The 10393-nt window shown below is 41.5% G+C and overlaps 1 long non-coding RNA gene across 1 annotated transcript; it reads left to right on the plus strand.

The window, feature by feature from the left end:
- The first annotated feature begins 8622 nt into the window (after positions 1 to 8622).
- On the plus strand, positions 8623 to 8989 carry LOC144996217 (uncharacterized). Its single transcript, XR_013659246.1, has 2 exons — positions 8623 to 8750; positions 8809 to 8989. It is a non-coding gene; the product is annotated as an uncharacterized LOC144996217 (long non-coding RNA).
- The last annotated feature ends 1404 nt before the right edge of the window (positions 8990 to 10393 follow it).

The following is a 10393-nucleotide window of genomic DNA, read 5'->3' on the forward strand; positions in this document are numbered from 1 at the left end:
TTTGATTTTTGACTTTTTCGTTTTTTTCAAATGCGTCTTCAATGTCCGCATATTTATAAAACTTGGATGATTAGTACAGAACATAACCAATATTTTTTCATGCCAAATAACTACTGGTTGAAACGATGGACAAACGTCATCATCCAATCAGCGATGTCCCATTGTACTTACTTTTTCAGATTTCAATAAAAAAGAAAAATCCAAATTACTGAATTCGAATTTGAAATGCTAAAAAGTGAAACACATGGTTGGATGAAAGGATTGGTGGGATTTGCACTTCAGACCCATTAACGAAAAATGCCACAAGAAAATGTTGAAAAAGACCATTTTTATTGGAGCGGGTCTTTAATTTCCAATGCAAACAAACTGCGGAGTCAAGTCATTGGAGCAGTAATAAATTCTTTACTGTATTAATATGTTTTACCACATTTGCACAGTGATATGTGTTTTAAAATGTCATTACAATGGTAAACAAGTTTTGTCAAAATTAGACACCCCACGGTAATATTATTGAAGGTTTAGGTAATTTTTTTTATTTTATTTTTTGGTACTAGTGGCATTTTACCATCCAAATCACTCATATTACAGACAAAATAATTGTATTTTGACATTTTTATCTTAATATATACTATTATGAAACACTTTAGTATTTACTAAAACTAATATATTCAATATATTGATTATAACCTTGTGGAGCAGTAATAAATGGAAACTGCTCCACTGTGGACTCGTGTTGTCTTGAAGATGCAGTTGCAAGGAAGCCTGAATCTTCGCCATTGTCCATTGATTTTGTCTCCTGGTAATAGGCAATATTGAGTCATCTGTTTTGATTTCTGAGAGGAGTTGGATCTCTGCTTCTATCAAAGCATATCATAAAAAAAGGAAAAAAGAAAAAGAGGAAGTGAGATTTTTCAGATCTATCCAGACAGACGTATCGATCGCAAGGCTTTGTTTTAAGTGATGTACCTCTTTGAGTGTCTCCTTCTGATTAAATTTTATCTATTTTCAGATTGACTTTGTGGTGAACAAGTGCGATCAGGTATGTTGCACACTGAAAGAAATACCTCAATCGCGATATAAAAGTTGCAGCAAGCAGGCATCTTGGAACACTTTTGGGGACCTGGGTTTACCCTTTAGTTAATCCAGTTCCTTTGGAATGCACCATTTTGATTTCTAGATTAACCAATTAACCTATGAAGCAGATGGGGTCCCTGGAGAAAACCCACGCATGTACAGGGAGAACATGCAACTCCACACAGAAAGGTCCCCCATTGATTGCCCCAAGTTCAGGTCCCACAGCTGGGACTTAAACTGGGGGCCTTCTTGCTGTGAGGCAAGAGCGCTAACCACTGCGCCAGGGATTAAGTGTAAATTAAACATGTGTACAAACAAACAAGTCAGCAGTTATTAATGGTAAATACATTCACATCTTCCTTTTGCAAAGACCTTTTTCAATTCAATTCAATTTATTTGTATAGCCCAAAATCACAACAGTCGTCTCAATGGGCTTTCTCTCTGGGGACAAGGAGGAACTGTGCAAAGTCCAGAGGGACCTAAAATATAAAATCAGAAGGTGCAAAGACAGCTACTGGAAGAGGTTGGAGTATCGCCTGGAACAGAAAAATGTCTGTGATGTGTGGAGAGGTCTAAAATACATCATGGGCTGCAGTGGGGCTGGAAATGGTCACCAGGTCACAGGTCACCAAGCCTGGGCAAATGAACTGAACCTGTTCTTCAACAGATTTGATTCTGCCCAGTCTCCGTCCGCACGGCCCCCTCTTCACACCTTTCCAGTTCAGGCATCTCCTCCAAGTTGAAGCCATTCACACCTCAGCAACAAGCAGTCCATTCTGCCCTTAATCCAACTGCAACAAAGGGACCCCAACAACTCACAGCTCCACACCAGCAACCGCCCACCCTCTCTGCCTCACTCTGAACCAGGTTAGGAGGGATTTAAGGAAAACCAAGGCCAGGAAGGCAACAGGCCCTGACAATACCAGCTCCAGGCTCCTCAGGGATTGTGCAGATCAGCTCTGTTGGGTGGTGCTGTTTATATTTAATATGAGCCTAAGACTAGAGAAAGTACCAGCTCTTTGGAGGACTTCCTGACTGGTTACTGTTCCAAAAGTACCTCGTCCTATGGAGCTGAACCACTTCAGACTTGTCGTCTTAACCTCCCATCTGATGAAAGCTATGGAGAGGATCACACCTCACCACCCAGGTGAGTTCAGCTCTGGACCCGCTGCAGTTTGCATATCGACCAGAAATCGGGGTGGATGACGCCATCATCTACCTGGAGCATTGGGTCCTGTCTCACATGGAGTCCCCTGGGAGCACTGTGAGAGTCATGTTTTTTTTTATTTCTCTAGTGCTTTCAACACCATTCAGCCTTCACTGCTGAGGAGGAAGCTGGAGGTTACAGGCGTGGACAAACATCTCGCTGCTTGGACCATCAACTACCTTGCAGACAGCCTACAGTTTATGAGGCTGTGTGACTGTGTGTCTGATACGGTGGTCTGCAGCACGGGGGCATCAGACTGTATACATCAGACTTCACCTACAACTCCAACCACTGTCACCTTTCGAAAGTTTCAGATGACAGTGCCATTGTGGGCTGTGTATCAGGAGGGGACGAGCAGGAGTACAGTTCATCTCTGACTTTGTGGGCTGGTGTGAAAGTAATCACCTGCTGCTAAACACCAGCAAGACAAAGGAGCTGGTTCTGGACTTCAGGAGGTCCTCACCATCACACTCACTGGTGAACATCCAGTGCTCAGATATTGAGATTGTGGACACATTTATATACCTGGGTGTTCACCCTAACAACAAACTGGACTGGTCTAACAACACGTATGCTCTGTACAAGAAGGGCCAGAGTCACCTTTACCTTCTGAGGGTACTGCTCAGGACTTTCCATGACACTGTGGTGGCCTCAGTAGTCCTTTATGGAGTTGTGTGCTGGGCAGGGGGGAGAGACAGGAAGAGGCTTAACAAACTGGTTAACCCTTGTGCTATCCTATGGGGTCAAGATGACCATTGACGTGTTATCCCTACCAGGACAAAGGTGGATAAAGGTGGAAAGGATTTCATGTAATCCATGGACACCAGTGAAGATCACAAATCATTGACGAAAAAAGGTTCAGCGCACTGTCTTGTGGGGTCTAGATGACCCAACTCCCAATGTTAAAGTGCCTAGGATAGCACAAGGGTTATGAAGGCCGGTTCTTTCCTGGGCTGCACACTGGAGTCCATTGAGAAGGTGGATGGCAGGAGGATGTTGGCCAAGCTAACATACATCATGGATAACCCCTCCCACCCTCTCCACCAAACTCCTGACCAGCTCCGTCAGCACAAGACTGTAAAAACTCACAGTGCAAGAAGGAGCGCTGCCACAGGTCACTCTTCCCCACAGCCATCAGACTGTACAACACGGTGCTGCAGTAGCAAACTATGTGTCATGCAGTGTTTTTCATTCATTCATTTATATATTCATTCATTCATTCATTAATTTATTGTTGCAGTTGTTTTCGGTCTTTTTTTGTTCTTATAACGGTTGTTTTAGTGTGTATTTTTATTTATTTATTTTTTGTTTAATTTAATTTACTATGTCCTCCAGGTTGCAGATGTTTTTCTGTGCTTTTGTGATGTTGCACTGTTGAAGTAAGTATAAAAAAATGGGGTAAGAAGCGTTTGTCTTCTGTTCAATGTGTTAAAAAGGAAACATTGTGGTTTTTCCTTGCTTTTCTTTTCTTTATGTCCTATTTGGACAGCCTGTAAATACATATTGAATAGAATGTAACTGCCAATTACTTCTTTACTTTTCCTTTTTCATTCTGTTTTGTGATGGTCAAAAGAGCACCTGAAGTGTTTGTTTTGCTTGTCTGTGATTTAGTCTATTTTAAAACGAAAATTTGAAAAAATTTGGAAATTATTTTTTTGGCCCCATCACCAGATCTAGTTGTGATTATGGAATTTTGTTTGTATTTTTGCCCCTGAAAAAGAAAGCTGCTCTTTTATAGAAACTGCTGTTTTACTTGAGTCAATTATGTAACTCAGAACCCATCACTCATGAAAGTGGGATCTGAGGTTGGCACGGCTAAAAGCCGATTTGCATGTATTGCCTCTCGCAACTAAGTTCATCTTAGTAATGCTTTTGTGGCTTTCCAAAGCTTCATGGCGCACGAGGGAAGAAACCCAACAGACTAATAGTAAAGAAAGACTATCATCAGGGGATATATTTAATTTCCATAAAGATGGCTTTGTTTCCTAATTAATCTCCCAGCTCCATCTCTCTGCTTTGCTCCTGTCACTTCCTCGGAATGAAACATGGCCGGCAATTAGTTAAATCAATTATTCCAGGAAGGAAGCAGGCCTTACAGCAAGCCTGTCTGCAGAGGCAAACCCTCTTGGAAAATATGGAACTGTTCTGTGATTTTATTCAACAGAACATGCCTCATAAAATCATCTGGCCCTTATGATGCCATCAGTTTGGAGGAAATATAATCTGAAATGAAGAGACATAGAGGCAGATAAGGATGTAGACTGAGAACTTTGCTTTCAATTGAAAAGGTGGTGGAATTTGGGAGGTGGGAGCAAAGGAAGAGTGACTGTTTGTCCTTGTTGACATGACAGAGAGCTTTGTAAACACTTAGCTGACCAGGCCTCTCCTTGGCTTTATGCCCTGAACTCCTGATAAAACAGGAGCACTCAGTCCCGTGGGTGAAAGACACACAAAGAGAAGCGAGAAGGGTGAGGACAAAACAGGGAGGGACGTGATCAGGAAAATGGAGTAGGCAAGAGGGAAGAAGATAGGTTGCCATGAGAAGGAGGAATAGAAGAAACATTTAGTACAATGCCATGGACATTTTTTTCTACTCATTCATTAAAATTCTGATTTAGAGCTAGCAGGATTAAAACTGGCACACATGGAAGGTGCAGTGAGGCAGAAGATGAGGTTGAGGCTTAAAGCAAAACAACAGAGGGTGTTCTAGATCAGGTTTGACTTGTAAATGATCTACAGGAGCACAGAACAGAAGTGTGATTGGTTTCGGGACTGAGACGAGAAACAGCGGATTGGTTCCAAATGAAAAAGCTGAGTTTAAAATAGGAAGACAAACAGACAGGGGGCTCCGGCTGTGGCGGCTGGTCTTTCTGGCTGCATTAGGAAAAAGAAGAATAGTGTGGCAGGATGTGTTTAAATCAGAGCCTTCTATCTTGTCGTGGGACATATTTCATTAAGCCCGGCAGCTGGGTCCACGGCTCGACGCATCCACACATCTATCATAGAAATCCATCAGGCATGCCTCCCTCTTTCACTGACAGCATGTGTGTGATAGGAGACGGTCCTCCTGATCAGTCGACTCACTGACTGCTCGCATGTATTCATTTCTTTTTTCATCTTCTTCTTTCTGTGTTAAGCTCTGTTGTTTGTGCTTTCCCTCACATGCTATTTTTCTGATGCTCTGGACTTCCTCTCCCATCCACCTGTATGCTTCAATTGTCTCCCAACAGTTTTTAGAAAGAGTTTTTATGTTTTTTTACAACTCACATAACTATTAAAAAAAAAACGAGTTTTCATAAGTTGTTAGAGTCATATCACGTATTTGTATGGTACTTATGATGTTACCCAGTGTATGGTCATATATTGGTTTATTTAACTAAAAGTAAATTCCCACTGGGATCATGTTTTGATCTATTTAAAAAAATGTTCCCAGTACAAAACGCTCGACCATCAAACGTGTGTTTCAAGTTAAACGAGCTCAAGCCTTGACCAATTAGGGAGTTGGATTTGGTAGTTGCAATTGTTTGAAGATTGATCAAAGAGAAATTAATAATTGTGGTTTCTACCGGACTGGAATTCCTTGATACCAAGTAATTTATATATCTGAATAGAACTGTGAAAGTAAAAGCCTGCTGCAAAATTTGGGAGATTTGTTGAAATAGGGGCTCCTGGAAAAAAAAATTAATCACAAAGTGCTGGAGAACAGTAACTCAAACAGTTTGGAGTATTTGTGGAGACATTTTGCACCAAGCCTCTTCCAACTGTAGGTGGCAGACATGAGTAAGTCAGCAGTAGAAAAGAAGCCCATTACTACTTGTCCAGAGTGAACACCCTGGGCTAAATGTGTGTTCAAGGCATTTGACTTGCATTCTTGCCCAGTGTGTATAGCTTCAGTGTAATTTTGAAATCTCAGACTTTTTAAATGCAATTTTTATGATAAAATATTGTGAAGTTCAAATAAGATTAAGAGTAGTAATTTTTTTGTACTTCCAATAATTTCAAATAATTGTGTTTTTATTTTACCTGTTAGTTTTCTTAGAGGATTGCTTTTATGTTTTGTGTCTGATATATTTTAATTGTAGTGATTATCTTTTGTTCTACTCTACAGCACTTTAGGCATTCGATAGCCTTTTTAAGCCTGACCTATATAGGCCTAAATAAAATGGATACTGGAATTGACAATGCATTGAAAATAAATGTTTGAACAGTACAGACCAAAAGTTTGGACACATCTTTTCATTCAAAGAGTTTTCTTTATTTTCATGACTTTGAAAATTGTAGATTCACACTGAAGGCATCAAAACTATGAATAAACACGTGTGTGTCATGATCTGATCACGTGACAAACCCAGATGCTGTAACCCGGAAGGAAGAAGCAGGTGAGTGAAAGGTAAGTAAGTGGTTTTATTTTGTAGGAGCCAGCGGATCTTGTAGCGTTGCGGGACTTGATGGAGCGGACCGTCAGCTGGATAGCGGATAAGCTTGACAAAGGCGGCTCCGCGGGTCTTAGCTGTGACGTGGCTAGAGTTCTTGGCGGTGGCGTGGCTGGAGTTCTTGGGAGGCGTCAAGGCGTGCAGCTTCTGCCCGGGAGGATGAAAGACTCCTGTGTCACTCGTGGAAGGCAAGACCTGAAGCACAGCAAAACAAGGTGAGCGAAGAACAAGGCAAAGGGGCCAGACGTAGCTCAAAACGGAGTAAAGCACCATCAGTGTTAACGAACTGGCGAAGAGTGCTTGAGGTGAGTCTCCTTATGAAGCAGGTAAGGTGATGAGATAAGTGGACACAGCTGTGAGTCTGGAGCAGAGCTGGGAGGGGGAGGAGTCTGACAGCTGATTCTTCAAAGTAGTAGAATCTTGCTGATTCTTCAAAGTAGCCACCTTTTGCTTTGATTACTGCTTTGCACACTCTTGGCATTTTCTTGATGTAAAATAACTCTTAATTTCTTTGTTTCAAAAGAGAGGCCTATAATTCTATAAATTTCCATATCTGTGGTCATAAACATGGTCTAATTAATTCGTCTTTGGAAAAAGAAAAACAAGAATATTGAATAAACAGGTCAATTTAGAAAAAAATTCAGATTTTAGCTGTTAATCCACTATTAGGCTAATGTTAACCGGCCTGCGTTAGCAAATTTACCGCTACTAGTTTCCCATTAATGCAGAAAAAGGTTTTGTGAAGACTTTTTACTTAAGAGGACTTTCTCCTTTTACTTTACCTTTCAGTATATCCTTTCAGAAGTCGCCACAGTGAAACAGTTTTCACTGATTTGCACAGGTTGTTTGGCAGAAATTTTTTCGCCAGATGACCTTCCTGACACCACCTTGTATTTTATCCAGGCAGAGGACCAGGACAGGGAGACTCAGACTTGGCCCCCTTGTGGCTACATAGTTTTAGATTTAAATTCCAATATCTGATTTTTAAGAAAAGTTCATTTTATTCTGTAGGATTAGATCAGTCACAGCAAACCGTTTGGTCATTTAAATTTTGGTGCCACCAAGATTGGCAGCATGTTGAAGCAGCTCAGGATTGTACCGGAAGCTTTATGTTTCTTGCTACTTTTTTCTAGCATGACAGTGAACAAGACAATTTAGAGAATGAACCAGCAGAGTTTGCTGTGTTCTTTTATAATGTTCATTATAAATTATATTCATACAATGTTCATTCTTGTGCTTGGAAACTGCAGTTCCACATTGTTTTCTCCAAGGATCAGTTTAGCATTCCGCAACACACCAATGCAATGCCAGGAAAGACCTGATGTTCTCCACCCTCTGAGGAGGGTTCTAGAAGACAGGGGAACTGATTTGGGTCTCTAAATGCAATTATAATATTAGACGGCAAAATTTACAATGCTGAAAGACAAGGCAGCATTATCAGAATTGAAACTTTTTCATAATTGGAGCAAATTAAAGTAGTATAGATCAGTGGTCCCTAACCTTTTTCGGGCCACAAACGAGTTTATTGTCAGTCAGTATACCGACCGGCTTTTTTTAAGCCTTCAGTTTCTCAACTTTAGACTTTGTAAAATATATGCAGTTGGTTTAAACTCTTTGTGTGCTTTAGGTTTAGTGTGGGAACCATTAAAATATTATAGAGATTGTCCCCTTAACCCATAACGGTCAAAGTAGAAGCTAAAAGAATCAGATGCCAACTTTAGCCTCATCCTACTTTTAAAATGTGACAAATAAAAACAAAAAAAGTCACAGAAACTGGTATTTTCTAAATAATATAAGTAGTAAATGTGAATCCACTGTTAGAGCAACATAATTAGGAGCATTCTCAAAACATAAGACAGCTGGTTGCTGAATAATATAAATTATTGACATGGTGCCTCTGTCAATTACCTTCCTCCTCCCCCGTTCCTGCTCTGCTCTGGACGCGACCAGCTGGTTCCACTCACCTCATCTTCATCCCCGCCTACTTAAGGAGATACAGGACCTGTTTTCGATGCCAGTCCGTTGTTCCTTCCACGGTGCTTATGTTTGGGCAGCTCATGTTTTGTTAACTGTTCCTCTCTGCTCCACTCTCAGGAATTGTCTGCATCACGGGTGAACCTCGGGTCGCAGTCCACCGCTCACGCTCTCCTCCTTGGATTCAGCCGAAGCCACGCACTCTGGACCTTCCTGCCGCAAACCTCCAATCAGCTGCCACGCCACGTCAAGAATCCTACAATCTACTCACCCTCTGTGAATTAAAACTCTCTTAAACTTACCTCACGACTCCTAGTGTCCTTCTGGGTTCCAGCGTTTGGGTCTGTCAGAAATCCCGCGAGATCATGACATTATTATTATGGTGTGTGGGAACAACTGTCGCAAGAAATCCATATATTGGACTTCTTGTTTTTGTCTCTTAAATTCAGCTTTCTTTTATTTTGAAGTCGAAGGTTCTTATTCCGTTTTCTCACTGAATCTTTTCTGGGAAAACAAACTTTCCAAGTATGTTTCTTTTTGTTAACTTCGCTAGCTTAGTCAGCATAGGCACTTTAAGAAAGTAGTGGATGGCTTTTCGATACATGACAGAGTGACTTTACACGTGTCCAGAATGAGTCCGATGTGGTGTGGAGAATCCAGTAGTTTTCCAAAAAGTTTTGCAGATTATGAACTAACTAGGAAAAAAGGTAGGCTATGTTTTACTTTCGGAGCCCAGTGCCAACTGTGACACAGACTGTTACCAGTCCGTGGCCTGTTGGTTGGGGCCACTGCTATAAAGAGACACATAAGGTTCTGACATCATCCTGATTCAGGATTCTTTATTGTCATTTCACCACAGAGCATACACGAAATTTGTGTCTCTGGTCCCGGCCAGCCGTTTACAGTGAGAAAGACATGAAGTAAGAGACATATCAATATGATATATTATGATTACTTTTGAGTTTTGAACATAGGAGAATATATCACAGTATTGCACAGTCCCATGCTTATTGCACAGTCTTATAGATATTGCACTGAAGAAGAGTGTATCACATAGCACTGCTTTTTCAAGTTGTCCGTGAGGGGGAGTGGGGGGTTACAATGATATTCCAGAGTTTAGTACTGTATTTTCCGGACTATAAGCCGCTACTTTTGTCACCAACTTTTGATCCTGCGGGTTATTCAATGATGCGGCTAATTTATGCTTTTATTTAACGGCCACCAGGAACGCTCCGGCAGCCTCAGAGGGGAGAGTGTCTGCATAATTCTATGTCCAGCAACAAGCACAATTGCTTTGACACACAGTCAAGCAGCCAAACAGCATGGACCTAGCTTCAGTTCTTAGACACTTCAGTCATGGTGCAATAAAAGAAACACCCATGCTCAGCCGCATCCCACAATCCTTTGGTGTCAGTAGACCCAATGTGCACGTGACCGCCACTTTAATATGATGCAGCTTTCAAGTTAAAAGCAATCGTTAAAAGCAGTGTGAAAAAAATCCACCATCACCAACGGGTTTGGAAAAGCCGGTCTGTTGCGGGCCAGAAGTTTCCTTCACTGTTGTGGAAGGAAACTTTTGGCCGCGTAGACCGCGCATAGGCGCTCCTCAGGAAATACAGGCTTTGATGGGCCCTCATGACCAGGCAGGAAGTGTTGGTGCTCCAGGTAGGGTCGTTGGAGATGTGCATGCCCAGATACCTGAAGC

This window comes from Oryzias latipes, chromosome 12 (genome assembly GCF_053564925.1).
Source record: "Oryzias latipes strain Hd-rR chromosome 12, Olatipes_Hd-rR_3.1".
Lineage (NCBI taxonomy): Eukaryota > Metazoa > Chordata > Actinopteri > Beloniformes > Adrianichthyidae > Oryzias > Oryzias latipes.